Source organism: Rattus rattus, chromosome 2 (genome assembly GCF_011064425.1).
Source record: "Rattus rattus isolate New Zealand chromosome 2, Rrattus_CSIRO_v1, whole genome shotgun sequence".
NCBI lineage: Eukaryota > Metazoa > Chordata > Mammalia > Rodentia > Muridae > Rattus > Rattus rattus.
The window spans coordinates 185,161,786-185,186,249 of NC_046155.1; the positions used below are offsets into that span (position 1 = coordinate 185,161,786).

General features: G+C 37.8%; 1 pseudogene; it reads right to left on the reverse strand.

Moving 5' to 3' along the window:
* Window positions 1-4,220: 4,220 nt before the first annotated feature.
* The window catches only part of LOC116893501, a 28,583-nt pseudogene continuing 8,339 nt past the window's right edge, over window positions 4,221-24,464 (reverse strand).

The window sequence follows — 24,464 nt, forward strand, 5'->3', positions numbered from 1 at the left end:
AGTCTTAGGAAGACCAGGAATTCAAGGCCCATATATAAACATAATAAAGGCAATGTACAGCAAACCAGTAGCCACCATCAAACTAAATGGAGTGAAACTTGAAGCAATCCTACTAAAATCAGGTCCTAGACAAGGCTGGCCATTGTATTCCTACCTATAAAGTATAGTACTTGAAGTCCTAGCCAGAACAATCAGACAAGAAAAAGAGGTCAAAGGAATATAAGTTGGTAAGGAAAAACTCAATTTATCGCTATATGCAGATGATATGATAGTTTATTTAAGTGACCCCAAAAATTCCACCAGAGAACTACTAAACTTGATAAACCACTTCAGCATAGTGGCTGGGTAATAATTATCTCAAAAAAAAAAAATCAGTAGATTTCCTCTACTCAAAGAATAAACAGGGAGAGAAATTGCTCATGAAATGATACTCTCACAATAGTTACAAATATCAAAAAATACCTTATTATGGCTCTGATCAAGCAAGTGAAAAATCTATATGACAAAAACTTCAAGTCCCTGAAGAAAGGAATTCAAGACGGTCTCAGAAGATGCTCATTGATTGGCAGGACAAATATAGTAAAAATGGCCATTTTACAAAACAAAATCTACAGCCTCAATGCAATCCCCATCAAAATCCCAATTCGATTCTTTGTAGAGTTAGAAAGAGCAATTTTCAATTACTTTTGGAATAACAAACAAACAACAACAAAAAAAAACAGGATAGCAAAAACTATCCTCAACAATAAAAGAACTTCTGGAGAAATCACCATCTTTGAACTCAGGCTTGTTACAGAGAAATAGTGACAAGAACTATATGATATTTGTACAGAGACAGGCAGGGTGATCAGTAGAATAGAATTGAAGACACAGAAATAAACCCACATACATATGGATACTTGATCTTTGACAAAAAAGATAAACTCATATAGTGGAAAAGAGGATGTTCAACAAAAGGTGCTGATTCACGTATAGGTCAGCATGTAGAAGAATGCAAATTGATCCATTCTTATTGAGCTGTACAAAGCTTAAGTCCAAGTGGATCAAGGACTTCCACATCAAACCAAATAAACTCAAACTAATAGAAGGAATAGTGGGGAAGAGTCTCAAACACGTGAGCACTGGGATAAATTTCCTGAACAGAACACCAATGGCATATGCTCTAAGATCAAAAATGAGGTCGCATAAAATTGCAAAGCTTCGGTAAGGTAAAGGACACTGTCATTAGGACAAAAAAGCAACCAAAACATTGGAAAAAAGATCTTTACGAATCCTTCATCTGATTGAGGGCTGATATCCAATATATACAAAGAACTCAACAAGGTAGACTCCAGAGAGTCAAACAACCCTATTAAAAGTGGGTTACAGAGCCTGGCCCACAGCTCCCTGCTCCCAAACCCCATTGGAGAGAGAGCAGATGGCCTAGACATGTAGGCAATCCTGAGACTGCAGGGCAGAAGAGACGGCCACTTTGGCCCACCTTTGCCCACATTGCTGGCCCAAAACGAAACTGTATAGGGCCTCTGGGCACAGGAAGATAGGGGCAGTCAAACTGCAGAAGATCAGCAGTCCAGACTGCTCCTGGATCTGAACGGACCTGGTCAAACAGCTCCCAGCAGCCAAATCCTGTGGGAGGGAAAGCTCGACTTTCAAAGGGGTAGAAATGCCTGGGAAACCAGAGGAGACTACTCTCTGCCCACATTTCTGACTCTAGAGGAAAACACCTAGCACCATCTGGAGCCCCAGTGCACAGCGACCCAGGAGAAGGAAGGGTAGGCCCTTCTGGTTGCAGCACTCACAGAGAGCTGAAACCCAGCCCAGAAGAGTGACTTCAGGCCCAAGACAAGAGGTAAGAGGTAAGAGATGCCCATAAACATACAAGAAGCCTACAGAACTCCAAATAGATTGGACCAGAAAAGAAAATCCTCCTGTCACATAATAGTCAAAACACCGAATCCACAAAACAAAGAAAGAAAATTAAAAGCAATAAGGGAAAAAGGGCAAGTAACATATAAAGGCAGAATTACACCAGATTTCTCACCAGAGACTATGAAGGCAAGAAGATACTGGACAGAGATCATACAGACCCTAAGAGAACACAAATGCCAGGCAGGTTACTGAATCCAGCAAAAGTCTCAGTTAACACAGATGGAGAAACCAATATATTACATGACAAAACCAACTTTACACAATATCTTTCTACAAATCCAGCCCTACAAAGGTTAATAAATGGTAAACCCAAATGTAAGGAGGCAAGCTTCACCCTGTAAAAAGCAAGAAACTAATCATCTTGGCAATAAAACAAAGAGAATAAAAGAGCACAAACATAATCTCACATCCAAATATGAATATAACAGGAAGTAGGGAGCTGCGACGTGCCGCACCTCAAAGATGCCGCTGGTTTCTACCTTCTACCCTCCCAATGGTGAGTGCTCCCTGAGATAAACAAGTCCTTATATGGCTAGGCCCACTCAACCTGGTCGCTTCCACATAGATACAGCCTATCTGCTATCCCCACGTGGCTTGCTAGGATTGGCCAGCGCTAGTTATTTAAGTGTGGTGTGGGGATTCCCCATCGTCAGAAGCTTGTACAAGGTTCCTGAATAAACTGCTTGAAGAAGATCTTCGCTGGTCCTGTCTTCCTTGCTGGTCGAGGTTGGGCACAACAAGTGGTGGCCCGTACAGGGATCCTGAGATCAGAACTTCTCGAAATCAGGGCAGCGCTGGAAAGTTCCCAAAGTAAGGTGGGACCATAAAGACCACGGGAAATTAGTGGCTATAAAGTTTCAGGGTAGTGAGCAAAAAAGTTCAAGGTAGTAGCGAACCGAAAGTAAAGTTCGAGGCAGTAACGAACAGGAAGTAAAAACAGACAGCCTTGTAGTCCATGGACTTTTTCATCCTCCTTATTTTGTGGCTGCTTGTAAACCTCCTTTTTTGGGGGGGGGGCAGGAGATCATTTATGCCTATTGCTGTGAGGATTGTGTACAGTAATGGTGAGTTACACAATATCATGGGGAATTCACAATCCCACCCAATTTTTCTGGCTCTTCAGGAGCTGTCTGAATCAAGAAAGTTGAAGATGAAAAGGAGCACCATAGAGAGGTTTCTGAGTGAATGTGATGCCATTGCACCCTGGTTCACAGTCTCGGGTAATTTTTCTGTTGCGTGTTAGGACAAGCTAGGTGAAGACTTAGACTTTGCATGGTCCCAAAGAACCTTAAAACCAGGAGTTCACCCAGTCTGGCGTCTAGTGCGTAGTTGCCTGGAGGATCAGAAGTGCTGTCAGGAAGCGTTAGAAAAGGGACGTGTGGCCCTTGAAATGCTCCAGGAAGAAAGATCAGAAAAGCAAGGAAGTACGAAAGAAACAGATACGGAAAGATCAGGTACAGACAGAGAGACAGAGGGGACGGATACTGAGGATGAGTTACAGGAATTAATAGGACAAGTGAAAAGACAGACTTTAAAGCCAAAGCATAGGGAAAGGGGAAATAAGTGTAAAATGGAGGGTGAACCCCCTGGACAACACCCATCTGCTCCTCCTCCATTTAATCCTGTAGAAGGGGGAAGTAGAAGCCAGGGGCATAATTTCTGCCCAGAAGTGTGGAAGGCAGTCCGCACACAACTACATCTGGCCTATCCTGTTTATGTGGATGCTAATCAAAAAAGGTATCATGAGCCTCTAGACTTTAAGGTGATCAAGTCCCTGGTGGAATCAGTCAGGACATATGGCATTACAGCCTCATTTACCATAGCTCAGGTTGAGGCCTTACACAGGTTTTGCATGACTCCTAGTGATTGGACTAACCTTGCTCAGGCCTGTCTTAGTCCGGGACAGTATTTGGACTGGAGAGCTTTTCTTATTGAGTTTGCCAATGAACAGGCTGCCACTAACTTGGCAGCAGGGGGGTGGGGGCAGGCTGCCTGGGATAGGGATATGCTGCTGGGTCAGGGACGCTTTGCCAATGCTCAGACATGGTATCCAGGACAGGTTTACCAGCAGATTAATGAAGTTGCAACAAAGGCATGGAAATCCTTGCCTAATAAGGGAGAAGTGAGTGGAAACCTCACCAAGATCCTTCAAAGACCTGTGGAGCCATTCTCTGACTTTGTAGCCTGATTAGTGGAAGCAGCGGGGAGAGTCTTTGGAGACCCCGATACTGCTATGCCCTTGATTAAACAGTTGGCCTATGAACAGTGCACAAAGGAATGTCGAGCTGTTATCACTCCTTACAAGAACAAGGGACTTGAAGCTTGGATGAAGGTCTGTAGAGAAATAGGGGACCTTTGACTAATGCTGGACTTGCAGCTGCTGTTATGCAGATGATGCAGAGAAAAGGAGGACGCTCAGGAGCGTGTTTTAAGTGTGGTAAACAGGGGCACCTAAAAAGGCAATGTCCAGAAAGGGGAATTCTAGTCAGTATAGGAAGTGGCCAATGCCCAAGGCAACCAGGGCTGTGCCCCAAGTGCAAAAAAGGGAACCACTGGGCTAGTGAGTGCCGCTCGGTAAAAGACATCAATGGGCAGCCTCTTAGCTCTGGTTTTGGTGGAGCATGTCCAAAAATGGACAGCAGGGCCCCGACCCCAGGGGCCCACAAATATATGGGGCAATCGAGAATCAGGATGTGAACAGAGTCACAAAGAGATGGCCGTCCCTTGCCATCCGAGGGACCAAGGAGAGCCACGAAGGGCTCTGCAGGACTGGACCTCCGCTTCACTGCCAGACTCATATTAACTCCTTGGATGTGGGTCCAGTTGATAGAAACTGATTTTAAAGGAACCCTTGAGCCTGGCTTATGGTCATTCAGAAGACGTAGTTGCACCTCGCCCCTGAGTATGTGTGAGTGACCCTGCCCAGTGACGGGCAACTTCCCTTCTATATAAGGCATGGAACCTTGTGGGCGACAAGGTGTCCTAAGACGGGTTTAATGAAGGGATGATCCTAAGACGGGGGGGGGGGGTCGCCACGTTCAGTGGTGCCTTTCCTGATTGATTAATTAAACAACAAGGGGGAATTGTAGGGAGCTTCGACGTGCCATGCCTCAAATATGGCGCTGGTTTCCTTATTTGGCTAGGCCCACTCAGCCTGGTCACTTCCACATAGATACAGCCTATCCGCTATCCCCACGTGGCTTGCTAGGATTGGCCAGCGCTAGTTATTTAAGTGTGGTCCATTGGTTCCCCATCATCAGAAGCTTGTACAAGGTTCCTGAATAAACTGCTTGAAGAAGATCTTCGCTGGTCCTGTCTTCCTTGCTGGTCAAGGTTGGGCGCGATGTAAATCTTAATAACCCAGTAGTTTTCAAATGTCCAAAGACCAAGGCTGGGGACTTAACACAGTGTGGACGTACAGCTCGATAATAGAGTGCTTACCTTAAATTAACAAATCCTTGGGATCTTACTTATGACTCTTCCTACCCTTGAGGATTATCAGTCAATATCCATCCATGAGAGCAATGGGAGCAGACATGACGATTATAAGGATATCTCAAGAAAGGTGAATTTCTAATTGTCAAGCTTTCAAAGAGTTGTGCAAAGACCTTTAGGGGTCTAGATTTTGTAAGTCATAATTCATGTCTGGGAAGTAGGAGGAGGGTTCAAAATCCCTATGAGAACGTACAGTGAATGAGCATGCCAGAACCAGATTAGGGTTCAACTTTATATAATTTGGGTGACTTAGGATAGAATGGGCAAAGATCACTGCTTGAAGGTTAAGGTATCAAAATGCCCTAGTAGCATGAGGAATCATTTCAGGAATATCAGGCATCTGAATGAGTTCCAATCAGGAGGAAAAAATGTTGATCCTGTAATCTAATTAAGCCTACGTGATGTTTCTTAGGTAGAGGAATACATGAGGGTTTTGAATTCCCAAGTTAGGGTCAGAGAAGACCTGCTAAATAAGGAAGCCTTTCATTACACGCTAAGTCCCAGAAGAATATCCTGTCAATGGTAGACTTTGATTTTAATTTTCAGAGTTTTCCCACACCTACCACCACCACCAACAAAACAAAAATCAACATTTCTTATGGGCCTCAAGGCAAAATATTTGTTGTGTGTCTCTGTATAATCAAAAGCAAGTTACATCCAATATACAGTAGCAAAAGTAAACATTATATGTAGAGAGCTGCGAAGTGCCGCGCCTCAAAGATGGCGCTGGTTTCTGCCTTCCACCCTCCCAACGGTGAGAGCTCCTTGCAGTAAACAAGTCCTTATTTGGCTATGTCTGCCTGGCCTGCTAGCTTCCGCATAGTGACAGCCTATCTACATGACCCACGTGGCTTGCTAGGACTGGCCAGTGCTAGCTATTTAAGTGTGGTGCAGGGCGTTCCCTGAGGAGAGAGAGTCAGGAGAGAGAGAGTAAGAAGGGAGAAAGAGTCAGAAAAGAGAGAGTCAGAAGAAATAGAGGTCAGAAGATTGTATCAAGGTTCCTGAGTAAAACTGCTTGAAGATCTCCTGTGGTCGTGTCTCCCTTGCTGGTCAAGGTTGGGCGCGGCAACTATATTTTGAAATGTTAAGAAGGGGCCAAAACAAGTAAAGACCAGATCAAAGCAGACCAAAGTTCATCATCCCAAACATTAACCCCTGAAGAAATTATGTACATCATCTGGAGCTCATGATCACATAATGGTAAATAATATGGCTTTGTTCATGCCTGTCTCTATACTACTTTTGCCTGAAGCACACATAAGATTTTACTTGGGCAAGCTCCATTCTGTACCTCCAGATTCCTTGGGAAAAATCACAGTCTTGACATTATCAATATCCTAGATTCTCCACTGTAACATTTTTTTCATTTATTGAATATTTTCTTTATTTACATTTCAAATATTATCCCCTCTCCTGGTTTCCCATCTGACAAACACCTATACCATCCCACCTCTCCCTGCTTCTATTAGGTTGCTCCAGCAATCACCCACTCCCTCCCTCCTCCCCACACTGGCATTCTTCTACACAGAAGCATCCAGTTTTCACAGGACCAAGGACCTCTCCTCCCCTTTAACACAAAATGGCCATCCTCTGCTACATATGCAGCTGGAGTCATAGTTCGCTCTATGTGTTCTCTTCGGTTGGTGGTTTAATCCCTTTGAGCTCTGGGGAATCTGCTTGGTTGATATTGTTCTTCCTATGGGATTGAAAACCTCCTCAGTTACGTCAGTCTTTTCTCTAACTCCTCCATTATGGATTCAGTTCTCAATCCAATGGTTGGCCGTGAGCATCTGCCTCTGTATTTGTCAGATTCTGGCAGAGACTCTCAGGTCACAATGATATCAGGATCCTTTCAAGATGCACTTGTAAGAATCTCCAAAAGTGTTGGGGTCTGGTGACTATATACGGGATGGATTCTCAGCTGGGGCAGTCTCTGGATGGCCTTTCCTTCAGCCCCTCGTAAACAATTTGTCTCCGTATTTCCTTCTGTGAGTACTTTTATTCTGCCTTGTAAGAAGGACTGAAGAATTCATACTTTGGTCTCACTTCTTTTTTTGAAATTCAAGTGATCCGTAAATTGTATCATGTGTATTCTGAGCTGTGAGCTAATATCCAATTATCAGTAAGTGCATACCATGTGTATTCTTCTGTGATTGGGTTAACACACTCAGGATGATATTTTCTAGTTCCATCCATTTCCCTAAGAACTTCACTTAGTCATTGTTCTTTTTTTTTCTCCCATCTTTATTAAATTGGGTATTTCTTATTTACATTTCAAATATTATTCCCTTTCCCACTTTCCAGACCAACATCCCCCAACCCATCCGCCTTCCCCTCTATGTAGGTGTTCCCTTCCCCATCCTCCCCCATTACCCCATTACCCCTAACAATCCCGTTCACTGGGGGTCCAGCCTTGGCAGGAACAAGGGCTTTCCCTTCCAATGGTACCCCTACTATGCTATTCATTGCAGCCTATGAATTTGGAGACCAGGGTCAGTCCATGTATAGTCTTTGTGCAGTGGTTTAGTCCCTGGGAGTTCTGCTTGGTTGGCATTGCTGTTCATACAGGGTCTCGAGTCCCTTCACCTCTTTCAGTCCTTTCTCTGATTCCTTCAACAGGGGTCCCATTCTCAGTTCCTTGGTTTTCTTATTACATTCACCTATGCATTTGTCATATTCTGGCTGTGTCTCTCAGGATATATATATATATATATATATATATATGTATATGTATATATATATATATGTATATATATTGGATTCCTGTCAGCCTGCTCTTCTTTGCTTCATCCATCTTTTCTAATTTAGTGGTAGTATATGTACAGGACCATTTGGGGTAGGCTCTCAATGGGAATTCCTTCAGTCTCTATTCTAAACTGTGCCTCACTATATCCTCCTAATGGTATTCATGTTTCCCTTTTAAAGATGGAGTGAAGCATCAGCATTTTGGTCTTCCTTTTTGAGTTTCATGTGTTCTGGGCCTCTTGGGTAATTCAAACATTTGGGCTAATATCTACTTATCAGTGAGTGCATACCACGTATGTTTTTCTGTGATTGGGTTACATCACTCAAGATGACATTTTCTAGTTCCATCCATTTTCCTATGAAATTCATGAAATCATTGTTTTTGATAGCTGAGTTGTAATCCATTGTGTAGATATACCACATTTTCTGTATCCATTCCTCTGTTGAAGGGCATCTAAGATACGTCCAGCTATGGACTACTATAAAGAAGGCTGCTAGGAACAGAGTGGAACATGAGTCTTTGTTGTATGTTGGAGCTTCTTTTGGGTATATGCCCAAGAGAGGTATAGCTGGGTCTTCAGGTAGTGCAATGTCCAATTTTCTGATGAGCCTCCAGACTGCTTTCCAGAATGATTATACCAGTCTGCAATCCCAACAACAATGGAGGAATGTTTCTCTTTCTCCACATCCTGGCAAGCAACTGCTGTCTCTGGAGTTTTTGATCTGAGTCATCGTGACTTGTGTGAGGTGGAATTTCAGGGTTGTTTTTATTTGCATTTCCCTTATGACTAAAGGTGTTGAATATTTTTTTAGGTGCTTCTCAGTCATTCGATATTCCTCAGCTGTAAATTCTTTGTTTAGCTCTGAACCCCATTTTTTAATAGGGTTATTTGTCTCTGTGCAGTCTAACTTCATGTATTCTTAGGACATTTTGGATATAAGCCCTCTATCTATTGTACAAATGGTAAATATCTATTCCCAATCTGTTCGTTGCCATTTTGTCCTAACAACAGTGTCCTTTATGTTACAGAAGTTTTGTAGTTTTATGAGATCCCAGTTGTGGATTCTTGATCTTAGAGCATAAGCCATTGGTGTTTTGTTCAGGAAATTTTCTCCAGTACCCATGTGTTCAAGATGCTTCCCACTTTTTCTTCTATTAGTTTCAGGGTATCTGGTATGATGTGGAGCTCCTTGATCCACTTGGACTTAAGCTTTGTACAGGGTGATAAGCATGGATCGATCTGCATTCTTCTACATGCTGACCTCCAGTAGAACCAGCACCATTTGCTAAAAATGCTATCTTTTTTCCATTGAATGGTTTTGGCTACTTTGTCAAAAATCAAGTGACAATAGCTGTGTGGGTTCATTTCTGGGTCTTTGATTCTATTCCAGTGGTCTTTCTGCCTGTGTCTCTATAAATACCATACAGTATTTAATCACTATTGTTCTGTAATACTGCTTTAGTTCAGGGATAGTGATTCCACTGGTAGTCCTTTTATTGTTGAGGATACTGTTAGCTCTCCTGGGTTTTGTGTTATTCCAAATGAATTTGCAAATTGCTCTGTCTAACTCTATGAAGAACTGGATTGGTATTTTGATGGGGATTGCATTGAAGGGCAATGGTAAAATGCCAATTTTTACTATATTAATCCTGCCAATCCATGAGCATGGGAGATCTTTTATCTTTTTAGATGTTCTTCAATTTCTTTCCTCAGAGACTTGAAGTTCTTATCATACAGATCTTTCACTTGCTTGGTTAAAGTCATACCGAGTGATTTTATATTATTTGGTATTATTATGAAGGATGTCGTTTCCCTAACTTCTTTTTCAGCTTTTTTCTCTTTTGTGTAGAGGAAGGTTACTGATTTATGTGAGTTAATTTTATATCCAGCCACTTTACTGAAGGTGTTTTTCTGGTTTAGTAGTCCTCTGGTGGGATCCTTGGGATCACTTTCATATACTATCATATCACTGCAAATAGTGAAATTTTGACTTCTTCCTTTCACAGTTTGTATACCTTTGATCTCCTTTGGTTCTCTGATTGCTCTGGCTAGGACTTCCAGAATTATATTAAATAAGTAGGTGGAAAGTGGGCAGGCTTGTCTAGTTCCTGATTTCAGTAGGATTGCTTCAAGCTTCTCTCCATTTAGTTTAATGTTAGCTATGGGTTTGCTCTATATAGCTTTTATTATGTTTAGGTATGGGCCTTGAATTCCTGTTCTTACCAGGACTTTTACCATGAAGGGGTTTTGAATTTTGTCAAATGCTTTCTCAGCATCTAATGAAATCATCCTGTGGTTGTTATCTTTATGTTTGTTTACATAGGGGATTACGTTGATGGTTTTCCATATATTAAACTATCCCTGTGTACCTGGGATGAAGTTTACTTGATCATGATGGATGATTGTTATTGATATGTTCTTGGATTAATGTTGCAAGAATTTTATTGAGTATTTTTGCATCAATATTCATAAGGGAAATTGGTCTAAAGTTCTCTTTCTTTGTTGGGTCTTTGTGTTTAAGTATAAGAGTAATTGTTGCTTCATAGAAGGAATTCCTTAGTGCTCCATTTGTTTCAATTTTGTGGAATAGTTTGGATAGTATGGTTATGAGGTCTTCTTTAAAGGTCTGATCGAATTCTGCACTGAACCCATCTCGACCTGGGCTCTTTTTGGTTGGGAGACATTAAATGAATGCTTCTATTTAATTAGGAGTTATGGGGTTGTTTGAATGGTTTATCTGTTCCTGATTTAACTTTGGTTCTTGGTATCTGTCTAGGAAATTGACCATTTCCTCCAGATTTTCAACTTTTATTGAATACAGGCTTTTGTAGTAGGATCTAATGATCTTCTTGTATTTCCTCTGATTCTGTTGTTATGTCTCCCTTTTCATCTCTGATTTTTTTTTTAATTTGGACATATTCTATGTGTCCTCTGGTTTTCCTGGTTTATCTATCTTGTAGATTTTCTCAAAGAACCAGCTTTTGGTTCTGTTGATTCTTTATATAGTCCTTTTTGTTTCAACTTCATTGATTTCAACTCTGGGTTTCATTATTTCCTGCCTTCTACTCCTCCTGGGTGTATATGCTTCATTTGTTCTAGAGCTATTAGGTGTGCTGACAAGCTGCGGATATATGCTCTCTCCTGTTACCACAGGCACTCAGAGCTATGAGTTTTCCTCTTAGCACAACTTTCACTGTGTCCCATAATTTTGGGTATGTTGTACCTTCATTTTCATTAAATTCTAAGAAGTCTTTAATTTCTTTCTTTATTTCTTCCTTGAATAGGTTATAATTTAGTAGAGCATTATTCTACTTCCATGTTTATGTAGCATTCTTTCCTTATTGTTATTGAAGACCAGTTTTAGCGTGTGGTGGTCTGATAGAACGCATGGGATTATTTCTATCTTTCTGTATCTGTTGAGGCCTGTTTTATGACCAATCATATGGTCAAATTTGGAGAAACTACCGTGAGGTGGTGAGAAGAAGGTATATCCTTTTGTTTTCGGATAGAATGTTCTATAAATATCTGTTAAGTCCATTTGGTTTGTGACTTCTCCTAGTCTGTCTATGTCTCTGTTTAATTTCTGTTTCCATGATCTGTCCCTTGATGAGAGTGGGTTGTTTAAATCTCCTACAATTGTTGAGTGAAGTGCAATGTGTGCTTTGAGCTTTAGTAAGGTTTCTTTTATGTATGTAGGTGCCCTGGTATTTGGAGCACAGATATTTAGGATTGAGAGTTCATCTTGGTAGATTTTTCCTTTGATAAATATCAAGTGTCCTTCCTTATCTTTTTTGATGACTGTTGGTTGAAAATCCATTTTATTCTATATTAAAATGGCTACTCCAGCTTCCTTCTTCAGACTATTTGCTTGGAAAATTGTTTTCTAGTCTTTTATTGTCTGTCTTTGTCTCTGAGGTGTGTTTCCTGTAGGCAGTAAAATGCTGGGTCCTCATTATGTATCAAGTTTGTTAATTTGTGTATTTTTATTGGGGGAGTTGAGTCCATTGATGTTGAGAGATATTAAGGAATAATAATTGTTGCTTCCTGTTATCTACGCATTTGGATGTGAGATTATGTTTGTGTGCTTCTCTTCTCTTTTTTGCTGTTAAATGATTAGTCTTGCTTTTCCTAGTGTATAGCTTGCCTTTTCCACATATTATCATTTGTAGGCCGGATTTGTAGAAAGATATTGTATAAATGTGGTTTTTGTCATAGAATATCTTGGTTTCTTCATCTATGTTATTTGAGAGTTTTGGTGGATACAGTAATCTGGTCTGGCATTTCTGTTCTCTTAGGGTCTGTACGACATCTGTCCAGGATCTTCTGGCTTTCATAGTCTGTGGTTGAAGTCTGGTATAATTCTGATAGGTCTGCCTTTATATATTACTTGATCTTTTTACCTTACTGCTTTTAATATTCTTTATTTGTTTTGTGCATTTGAGGTTTTGACTATTATGTGGTGGGAGGAGTTTCTTTTCTTGTCCAATCTATTTGGAATTCTGTAGGCTTCGTTTATGTTTATGGACATCTCTTTCTTTAGGTTAGGGAAGTTTTCTTCTATGACTTTGTTGATTATATCTACTGGTCCTTTGAGTTGGGAGTCTTCACTCTCTTCTATACCTATTATGCTTAGGTTTGATCTTCTCATTGTGTCCTGGATTTTCTGTATGTTCTGGGCTAGAAGCTTTTTCCATTTTTCATTATCTTTGACAGGTGTGTCCTTGATTTCTATGGAGAATTCTGTTTTGGAGATTCTCTCTTCTATCTCTGGTATTCTGTTGGTGATGCTCGCATCTGTGACTCCTGAACTCTTCCCTAAGTATTCTGTCTCCAGTGTCGTCTTACTCTGTGCTTTCTTTATTGTTTCTATTTCCACTTTTAACTTCTGCATGGTTTTGTTCTTTGTTGTCTCCTGTTTTATTGTTTTTTTCCAGTAGTTCTTTAATGGATTTTTGTGTTTCCTCTTTAAGGGATTGTAGTTGTTTACTTCTGTTGTCCAGTATTTCCTTAAGAGAGTTATTAATGACCTTTTTAAAGTCCTACATCATCATAATAAAATGTGATTTTAAATAGAGATCTTGCTTTTCTGGTGGGTTGGGATATACAGTGTTTGCTTTGGTGGGATAATTGTGCTATCAAAAACAATGACTTTATGAAATTTATAGGCAAATGGATGGAACTTGAAAATATCATCCTGAGTGAGGTAAAAACCAGTCACAGGAAAAACACATGGTATGCACTCATTGATAAAATGGATAATAGCCCAAATGCTCGAATTACCTATAAGCACAGAAACACATGAAACTCAAGAAGGATGACCAAATTGCAAATGCTTCACTCCTTCTTCAAAGGGAACAAGAATGCCCTTGGCAAGGAAATAGAGGAAAGTTTAGAACAAGAGGCAGAAGGCACCCATTAGGCCTGCCCCACATGTGGCCCACCATATACAACCGCCAAACCAGATAAGATGGATGAAACAAAGAAGCGAGCAGACAGGAACCAGATGTAGATCTCTCTGAGAGACCCAGCCAGAATACAGCAAATATATTGGCAAATGCCATCATTAAACCAGTGAACTGAGAACAGGACCCTCTTTGGAAGGAACCTTAGAAAGGACTGGAAAAGAGCTTCAGGGGCTGGAGACCTCATATGAACAGCAATGCCAACCAACCACAGCTTCCACGGACTGAGCCACTACCCAAAGACTATACATGGACTGACCTTGGACTCCAACTGCATATGTAGCAATGAATATCCTAGTAAGAGCACCAGTGGAAGGGAAGCCCTTGGTCCCTGCAAGACTGAATCCCCAGTGAGCGTGATTGTTGGTGGGAGAATTGGTAATGGTGGGAGGATGGGAAAGGAACACTTATAGAGAAGGGAGAGGAGGGGATAGGGGGGATGTTGGCCCAGAAACCAAGAAGGGAATAACAATTGAAATGTAAATAAAGAAATATTCAAGTTAATAAAGATGAAAATAAACATTTATGTAAGTCTATGGTTCCTGAAATAACTCTGTGTTCTTACTAATTTTAATCATGTCAAACAGCTATTATAAAGAATTCTCAGTCTAAGTATATAATCTCTTCATACTTCCATGTAGGTTTCTGTAATTTGACATCTTAAGATCACACACTCGAAATGTATATAATAAATACTCAAGTTAATAAAAAAGATCACATTAATAAGCAGAACTCTAGTGTACAGTTTTGTATTATTCTTTTCCATTTTTTAAAAGTTATAAAATTTCAGTTTTGTGTGTGTTTGTTTGATTGTGTGTGTGTTGTTGTTATATACACATGTCATTTAAGGTATCTTTGATGTCCAGAATACTGCATGTAATCCTTGGAGCTATTGTTATAGGTATTTGAACATTGTGGAAGATTATAGGAGAAATGTATACAATTTTATTAAATGTGCTACTGATAGCAACATTATTATAGGAAAAATTGTGTCATTGTAAAAGAAGATGGATCCTTCATGTAATCCTATATTTGTGATTATGAACAAAATATACATTACTTCTTTGGAATTCATGGAATATGAGTGTGGGAAGATTATTCTCCTGATCCTTTGTAGAGAATTTTCTCTGGTCTTAACAAAATTATATAGCACTTAGAATAAAAATACATCCAAGCATCCCTGCACTGGAAGCTAATGTGGAAAAATCTCCACTGCCACCATGACCTTTCCCTTAGTGCTATGGTAGACAGGGAGGAAAGTGATCCAGACACTGCAGAATACCAGCATGCTGAATGTCAGAAACTTGGCTTCATTAAATGTGCCAGGCAGGTTCCTGGACAAGAAAGCAAGAGTGAAACTCCCAAGGGCTAGGCAGGACAGGTATCCCAACATACAGTAAAAGGCAGTGACTGAACCCTTGTTTGCAAAACAATAATGATGTAGCCATGCTCAGACTGTGGATCAAAATCTACAGAAAGGAGGAAGTTCCCAACCAGAGTGTACAGACAAAAACTTGGATGAGAGTACAGATGGGAATGATGTATTAAATACTCCTGAAATAAGAAAAATATTTTATCATTCTTTGAGGGCAACTTTGAAGGCAAGAATGACAGTAATTGTTTTTGCCAATACAGTGGAAATAATACAGGAATACAATTCCAAATGTGATTTGCTGCAGGACACAGGTGGCTGAGTTTGGATGGCCAATGTAAAAAGCAAGGGGCAGAGGAAACAAAAAAAGATGAGGGCGATGAGCAAGATATAGGTGAGTCTGCGGTTATTGGCCTTAACAACTGGAGTCGTGTGGTGTACTTCACAAAGACGCCAAGAATGGCAACTGTGAGAGCAGAGGCATAAGGCCATTAAGGAAGGGGAGTCATTAGGGTTTCTTGATAGGTCAGAAAATAAGAGCTTTATGAATGCAGTGATTCTGCTCTGGGTTAGCATACTGGTCCTCAGGACCTTGACACATTGATCCACATCTGATAGAGAAATAAAGATATCATAAAGTACAGTTTTAGTAATTTTATCGAGAAGTTATTTCTTTTAAGTATGTGAAGAAATATTATCGTATGTGACTATGGTTTGAGGATGTAATTGAAGGAAACTGCTTCACAAAATATTTGCTTCTAGTTTTCAATGATGATTATCATCATGTGGCTTGATAGCAAAAATAATTTTGATCTATTTTACTAATTGATGAAATAATGTATCAGATTTTCACAAAGCATAGGTGTTGCAGTACATAAATATATTATGCTCAAATTACGTAGATTGGTGAATTTACAGAAGCTAAACTCACTAAGAGTATTTTACTGAGTGTGTTTTGAAATCACCCATGTCTCAATTCAGTTTTTCTGAAGGTCTTTCTCTCTTACATGAATGCTGTCCCATGAGAAAAATTGTATTTTATTGGGATAAGACTTGTGATATTGTTTCTACTTCATATTTGCAAACATAAGATCACTGATAATGAATGTACACTAAATTGAATCAGTAGTGTGTGCGTATATACTTGTAAATGTGTTTGTATATAAAAGTGAAAAAGAAACTCATGAGTTTGAAAGTAATTAGGTTGACGTGTGAGAAAAAAAATAGGCTGAGATTGAGAGAGTAAATGTTTTATAAATACAGCAATAATATATAAAACTGAAAATTCTTAGTTTTCTACTCATCTTATAGTATGGCCTTCATACTCATGAGATATTTTTTCATAAAAAGTCAGTAACCCTATCACTGAAGATAAAACTTGAGTTGTTAATTAGCGCTAAATATCACATCTTGATTTGACAACATTTGAGAGCAGATAGCATTATTCTCCTTCCATAATTTCAATCTAGATGAGAACCAGATTCAGTAATTATACTCAAGGATGAAGGAGAGATCAATACATATTATGTTAAAGATAACTAACTCTGTCCCACAAACAAGGGTGTCAATTAAAATATTTATGGTACTCAAAAATATCCCATTCATATATTAGTTATTCCCCATTGTAACTATAGGAAATATGATTTGCCATTACAATGGGAAAGAATGATTCTTCCAAGATTTATATTATTTTTCATAGAAATGTGCATTTATGGGAATCTGTTATTATTTAACTTTTAAGACCCCAGGAATTGGCTCCATTGGAAAGAATATATAAACTTGCAGAAACTCTGAGATCAAATCTCAGCATCCATCTCCTGACTGCCTGCTACTCTTCTTTATACCTTGTTAAATTACCTGTGTGTATGTTTTATGTTAAACTGCATTGCTATCAGTAGACAAACCTAGGAGGTGGTTACCTCCTATTTTTTTATAATTCTTTCTATAACCTATATTTCTCAAACTTAGTGGAAAGTGATTTAATTTCTTAGCCATTTTACTGGCCATGGTGTGCTTAAGGCCTTTTATTCAAATATTTGTGATAGCAAGAGAGAGAAGAGAATAAATGCATGCCCACCACGTCCATTGTATTTAATTTTTCCTGAATAAATATTTATTTGACTAATAAAGGTTATGCAGGTACCAATACCATTTAATAATTGTAGCTAGTTCTTTTCAGTACAAAACAATTTAGTATATCATTTTAGATATTAACTATGTGCTGTGTATAAATATTAAATACAAGACTTCTCATATTCTCTCTATCCTTTGTCAGCACTGGTGCCTCCTTTCAAATTTCAAATCATATTGAACAGTTGGAGAGAGGAATCTTCTGTCGAATATTTAGTAGTTTTTGATAATTTTGCAAGCAATTATTTCACCACTTTTATTAAATAAAAACAGAGAAAAGAGTATTGATTTCTAGCACCTCCAAGAAAAAAATGCATCAGGTCTTAAACAGGTCTTCCTCTGTTGTTCATGAGCTTCTGTACATGCATGTTGTATATAAACATATGTGGACACATACCTCAATGCAAAAAAGAACAAATAGTTTTATACATTTTATGATTTGTGTCTAATATAATGTAAGTATATATGTTGTTAATCATTTGAAATGTTCTTATGTAGAAAATTTACACTGATGCTCTGTTTTTCATTCAAAACTCTTTCTTTGAGAATATACAGGCTGGAGAGATGTCTCAACTATTAAAGTTGATAGGCTATAGCCATATAAGAGAATATGCCATCTACTGTAAATTTTCCATGTGTCAAAAAAGTATGACAAACAATAATTTTTTAAAATAATGACATTTAATATTTTGTGTTGTTATAACAATTAATGGGAATGTCAGTCATTATATACACAATGTTTGCCATCAATTTTCAAATATACACACACACACACACATAAGATATGTGTGTGTGTGTGTGTGTGTGTGTGTATGTGTCTGTATGTATATATGTATATAAAATCTCAGTATGGCTGTGAGAGGATAGTCAATCTGAAAATTGTACTCCTGAAGGAAATACTCACTTATCGCCATCGGTCTTTGGCTAAGATCAAGAGTAGGAAATACTCACTTGTCTCATTAGAAATTTCATTTTTTGGCAGTGTATGCAATCAAAACAGCAGGTTGCCATTCCCCTCCTTCCAGATTTTTCTGAACCCAGGACCACAATCACTATTGCACAGAAGATGGCATCTAATGAGAAATAGACACAAACAGTTTTATCTACTGCTTTTCAAAACTAAATATATTAATATAAGGAGATGTTAATATGCTTATTTTATATATATCACAAATTCTGGGAAGCTACTTTTACAGTGATATTTTTGGTTGCAGATGGACATAGGAGAGGGTAATGAAAGGCCAATTGACAAACACTACCACTACTCCAACCCCAATCACCCAACAAAAGACTTGCACACAAAACAAACTTTGATGACTATCTTGAAAATCTTAATAAATAGGATAAAAATTTTAGAGAGATTAACTCTCCATATGGAATGGCTTAGAAATCAGTGTGATCACGGTGCATGAAGTGAAATTCCTAAAGAGTCAAAAAATATTCTATTAAAAACTAAATAAACCAATTTAATTGTCTGTGTATTTTCATTAAAGTATGTGACAACTAACCCTCAATTATTACATAAAATATTTCCAATTATAGTCCTTTTTGTTGTTAATCAAATTTTGATCATTTTCTAATACTTTTTTTCTAACTGTGGTCCTTTATGTAGACACAGAAAAGGAGTATGGATGAGGGCAGTATAGATCCAGTGAAGTCAAGCAAGTGTACTGGGAGATAAAATTAGAAAATGGGGGATATATCTGAGAAAGCTAGAACTTAGGAAAATGGAAACTCCCCTATGAACGTGACCCTAACAAAGAATCCTATCAAACAGTACCTAAACAACTAGCAAGACTAAAAGCCGTGACTGTGACAGCAACCCAGCCACAGACTATTAACTGAGTTACAAAGTTGTCTACTATAAAAATGCAGAAGTAAAGATAAAGTAGAAATTGTGGAATTACCAAACAATGATTGGTCCAGCTCAACACAAGTGCCATGAGAGGGAAACCACCACTCTTGCTGATAATGACATTCTTCTACACTTAGAGACAGAAGTCTAACATAACTGTTATTTGAGAGACTTCACCTAGCAACAGATGGAACAAGATACAGAGACCCAATGTCACATTAGACAGAAATTAGAATTCTGCAAAAGAGTGGAAAAAAAAAGGAATGTAACAGCAATTTGGGTTAAATAAACACAAGAAAACCTACAGAATCATCCCACCTGGTTTCATAGGAGACTACAGAGACTGAAAACCAGTTAAAGGGCACACTTGTTACTGTTCTAGGCCCTTTGGCATAATTAAGAATAAAAAGCAGTTTTAGTCTTCATGTGTAAAATTCTCAGAGTCGAAGAAGAGTTCTAGCTCTAATGCTATTGCCTGCTTTCAGGGCCCTTTGTCACTACTGAGCAGGCTCTTCTTGCCCTAATAGGAGATGATGCCTGTGCGTATAGGATTACATCTTGATATGCTAATAAGATGATATCCATGGGGCTTCCCTTTTCTTAAGAGTGAGGAATCAGGAGATTGGGGGAGACAAGGTGAAAAGGAAGTTCTGGAAGGAGAGGAGGAGGGAATCTGCTTTTGGGATGTAATAATTAATTTAAAAAAAGTGTGTCCATGGTAGAGTCTGTTGTTATGCAAATAGGGGCCTGTCTATAACAGGAGGTCCTGTCCTGTAGTTATATGTTCTTCCTTTGTTACAAAATAAAAATTAAGTAAAATATGTAGTGGACTGTTTTTATTTTTTTTAATGTTTAGTGTTTGATATTTAATTGTCTCCAGTCCCGATGACTCATTGTTTTGGAAATGTATATTTACAGTTCACTGTTTATCCCTCTAGTGTATCCTCTTTGTCTTTGCCCATCTATTGTAAGTTTAGTCTTTTAAATATCTCTCTTGATTGCCTATGATTTTTCGTTTTCCATTTTTTTTTTTCTGTGCAACAGTTTGACTTTTCTCTTAAGCCTAGTTTTCAATTTGTATGAGTCTGTCTCAGCTTGATGTAGTCTTTTTGTGAGACTTTTCACTAAAGTTTATTTGATATATTTTTGTTTTTCTTCTACATATTTTACGTTGAATTTCTGTTCTTATTTTCTACCATTAATGAATTCCTTTGTCACATAAAAACTCAGTGTCTTTATTTCATGCAAGTTTCCATGATATTTTTCTATCTTCCCGCATTAATTTGTATACCTTGATCTTTTGGAAATTCTTATGATCATAATTTTCAATTCTCTTTTAGTATATATTTGGAAAACTCTCACATTAATCTATGACTGTAACATTTGAAATTCATGTTGCTTTTGATGTCTCCATTTTTTTTGGTCTATTTCTATATGTGAAAAAATAGAAAACTGGTAGTGTGTTCGTAATCTTCTGTATTATTCTAGTGTATGTGATTATAATATTCAACTGAGCTATGGTTAGATCATACATGAGGTTACTCTTCTACTATGCTTATGCATATCTATCTCAGTAGCTACATTTTCAGCTTATATGTTGTTTTCCATGAGAATAACTATCTTCATCATTATAATGAATTATATTAACAGTAAAGTTCATAACTGTGTAACATGACATATTACTTCAAATCAAGATTGAAGACTTTTTCTGAACTCAATTTTTAAAAAGATATCAATAATGGTTATAGTTGGGATATAGTTTGAATTATATAACCATACATAAGAATTCATATCTATAATATGAACAGGACCCAAATTGGGATGTTTTATTTATACATTTTCAAAGACAATTTTATATTACAAATAGTTGTTTCCTATATACAGAGAAGAAATATAGACACATACTTCTTGTTTTAGTGAACTATACAAAAAGCAAGGTAACTGTTGAGTAATTTCTTTTACAATATATGATTCATGGAAGAAGAGATGATTCAGCTGTCAAGAATAATTTCTACACATGAAGTTGACTGAAGTCTGATTTCCAGCAGCCACTGAGTTGTACTAAGCTCTGCCATGTTTCTGGAATTTTTTTTTTTTTTGAGGCTGGGGACCGAACCCAGGACCTTGCGCTTCCTAGGCAAGCGCTCTACCACTGAGCCAAATCCCCAACCCTGTTTCTGGAATTTTTAATTCTTCTTCAGCCATTCATCCATGCCACACATGCTGGTATTGCTTAGGCATACATTCAGAAAAACACCCATACCCATATTAAAAAGAGAAAGAAAAACAGGTAAACATTCATAGTGAATCTAACTGTATGGTGAGAGGTGTTGGATATTTAGTATTTGTAAAGTGCTTTTATAAATTGCATAATACAAAAATTATGACTTGTGTATGTTGACTTTAGAATGAGTTAGACACTGTTCATGATCTCTTTTTTAAATGTTCAAAAAAAAAATAAAAATTACTGTGTAGTAGTAAGCCTGGATCCAAGAGAATATTGCTGACTTTTATTGGATATACTATCAAACAATTTTCAACATAAATTCTATATTCAGATTAAAAAACTAGAAACATGTTCTCATATAAAAATACAATGATTGTATGTCTGAAATTTTGACAAATTACTGAAAAATATCATATCAAAATTAAACAAGAAATACAATATAGACTGCTAGTGATTGGTTCTTTTATGGAAATCTATTTGACTTAGTATATTACAAGGAATCACAAGTAGAGCCTCTTACAGTGTTTAATGTTTGGCCAGAAATTTAAATTAGTACAGTTAGGTCCAACTCACCTGTTTATTTCTGTGGTCCACTTCTATCATATCTTCAAACAACCAGAGCTGTTTCCCACTTGGAGAATATGGACGAAACTCTCCTATCTTTACCTTAAGTCCAAGACCTTGTGGAAAATTCCAAATGTAGAAAATGTCATACTCTTTCCTGCATTTTTTCTCTGGTTCATAGTTACTCTGTCCCCAACAGGATTAGTGAAGTGGGTCTTCTTTAGCAAAAAGAATGTAACTGAAAGTCAAGCAGTACAATATAATGTATATGTCCTTCCTTGAAGATATATATATATGTATATATTCATTCTCATTTCAACTTAGAGGCAACTACAGTGAAGCTTATAGAGGAAAGCATTCTCAAGAAAAGTAAATGGATAAATAAATTCATTTCAGTATTTTGATACTTTAGTTATCTCAGAGGAAAGTACTTAACATAAACACAGACATAAATATAGAAACCAAATATAGATTTGCAATATGCATGCATACAGATATATCTACATCCAGAGACACTCATATCCACACAGTAACACATACAGTAGAAACACAAGAGTTATTTATACATAGTTATATATATATATATATATATAACAAGTCACATATATAAGTATTCAGACACAAACAGAGAGATAGTAATATTTTTCATACAAGATATAGCAACACAGGAACACACACACACACACACACACACACACACACAGAGAGAGAGAGAGAGAGAGAGAGAGAGAGAGAGAGAGAGAGATTCCCTGATAAACAGACAAGTTTTTGCTCACATCCATATACAAATATACAGACAGAAAGAGGACAAAGCAAAATAGGTATACATACATTCAAGACCTTACACAGAAGCACAAAACATGCACACACACACACACACACACACACACACACACACACACACACACACACACATTAACTCACAAACGCACATGCTAATCCATGCACTGGTTAAAGAAATAGCAGGTACATATATACAAAATCATCCATACTGAAAGGCATTGACACATGGAAATTTTATTTCCAAATATACAAAACATGTATATTTGTTGCAACACAGAGCTACACAAAATACACAAGGTTTCCCCTGGCCTACATTGTAGACAGAAGTAGTTGAGAATACTTGTGAATGCTATCTCCTGACCTCTTGCCTCTGCTCAGTCCACCTTCATGAGACTTGTAGATCCTGATCCACACAGGAAATATTCCCTTTACCTACCTACCTTCCATGCCTGCTCAGTGCTAAAGGATACCCCTAGCTATTCTTGGAAGTCTGCTAACCCCTGGAGACCACCATTGTCTTGTCATCTCTCTACCCTCCTTCAACAGATGTTCAGATCCTAATCCATAAAGGTTAGATTCCTTTTCATCACCCAACTTCTCAGATCACTTAGTCCCCTGGGGAACACCCAGATGCCCTGGGAAATCTGCTATGTCCTCAGGGCCTACATTCTCCTGCCATCTGTTATATTTCTGCCCCTCTTGATCAGACCTGTAAATACTGAACCCCACAGGTTAGATTCTGTTCCCACTCCAATCTTCCATGCTTACTGAGTTCTTTATTCTCACCCACCTACAGTTCATCCACATAAAAACTAAATATACAAATAATGAAACTAACATGACTATGAATCAAATGGACCAAACAGACAACTACAGAATATTTCACCCAAGCACAACAGAATATGTATTCCTTTCAGCACCTGATATATATATATATATATATATATTTGCAAAATTGACCATATACTTCACCAAAAAGCAAGTATAAACAAATACAAGAAAATGGAGACAACACCTTGTATCTTATCAGACCACTATGCAACTAGACTTCAACAAGAACATAAACACTATAAATCCTAAACAGTTGTGGAAATTAAACAAGTCTGTTGTCAATGATAGCTGTGTCAGGGAGGCCATAAAGAAACTAAAGTTCTTGTAGAATTCAATGAAAATTAATGCCCAACATACCCAAAATTATTGGACACAAAAAATCAGTACTAAGAGGAAAGTTCACAATACTAAGTGCCTCCATAAAGAAATTAGAAAATTTTCATACTTGTAATTTAAAAGTACACCTGAAAACTGTAGAAAAAATGTAGCAAGCAGACTGCAGCGGAGTAGAAGACTGGAAATAATTAAAATAAGGGCTGAAATCAATCAGTTAGAATTTTAAAAAATTACAAACAATCAGCAAAAACCAAGAATTGATTCTGTAAAAAAATCATAGATAAGCCATTAGCTATACTATCCAAAAGAAAGAGAAACATTATATAAAATCAGAAATGAAGAGGAGAAATAACACCTAACAATGGGGGAATTCAAGGAATCAGTATGTATTACTTCAAAAACCTGCACTATACCAAATTGGGAAATCCTAAGGAAATGGATGATTTTCTAGACAGGTACTACTTAACAATATTAAATCAAGCTCAAATAAACTATTTAAACATCCCTATAGCTTTTAAAGATTGAAAAGTCACCACTAAAATTTATCAACCAAAAACCAATAGCCAGACGATTTTAGTGTAGAATTCTTTCAGACTTTCACAGAAAAGCTAAGGCCAATATTCCTAAAAATATTCCTCAGAAGAGAAGTAAAAGCAACACTGTAAATATCATTCTGTGAAGTTGCAGTTACCCTAATACCTAAATCACACACTCAACAAAGAATGAGTATTTC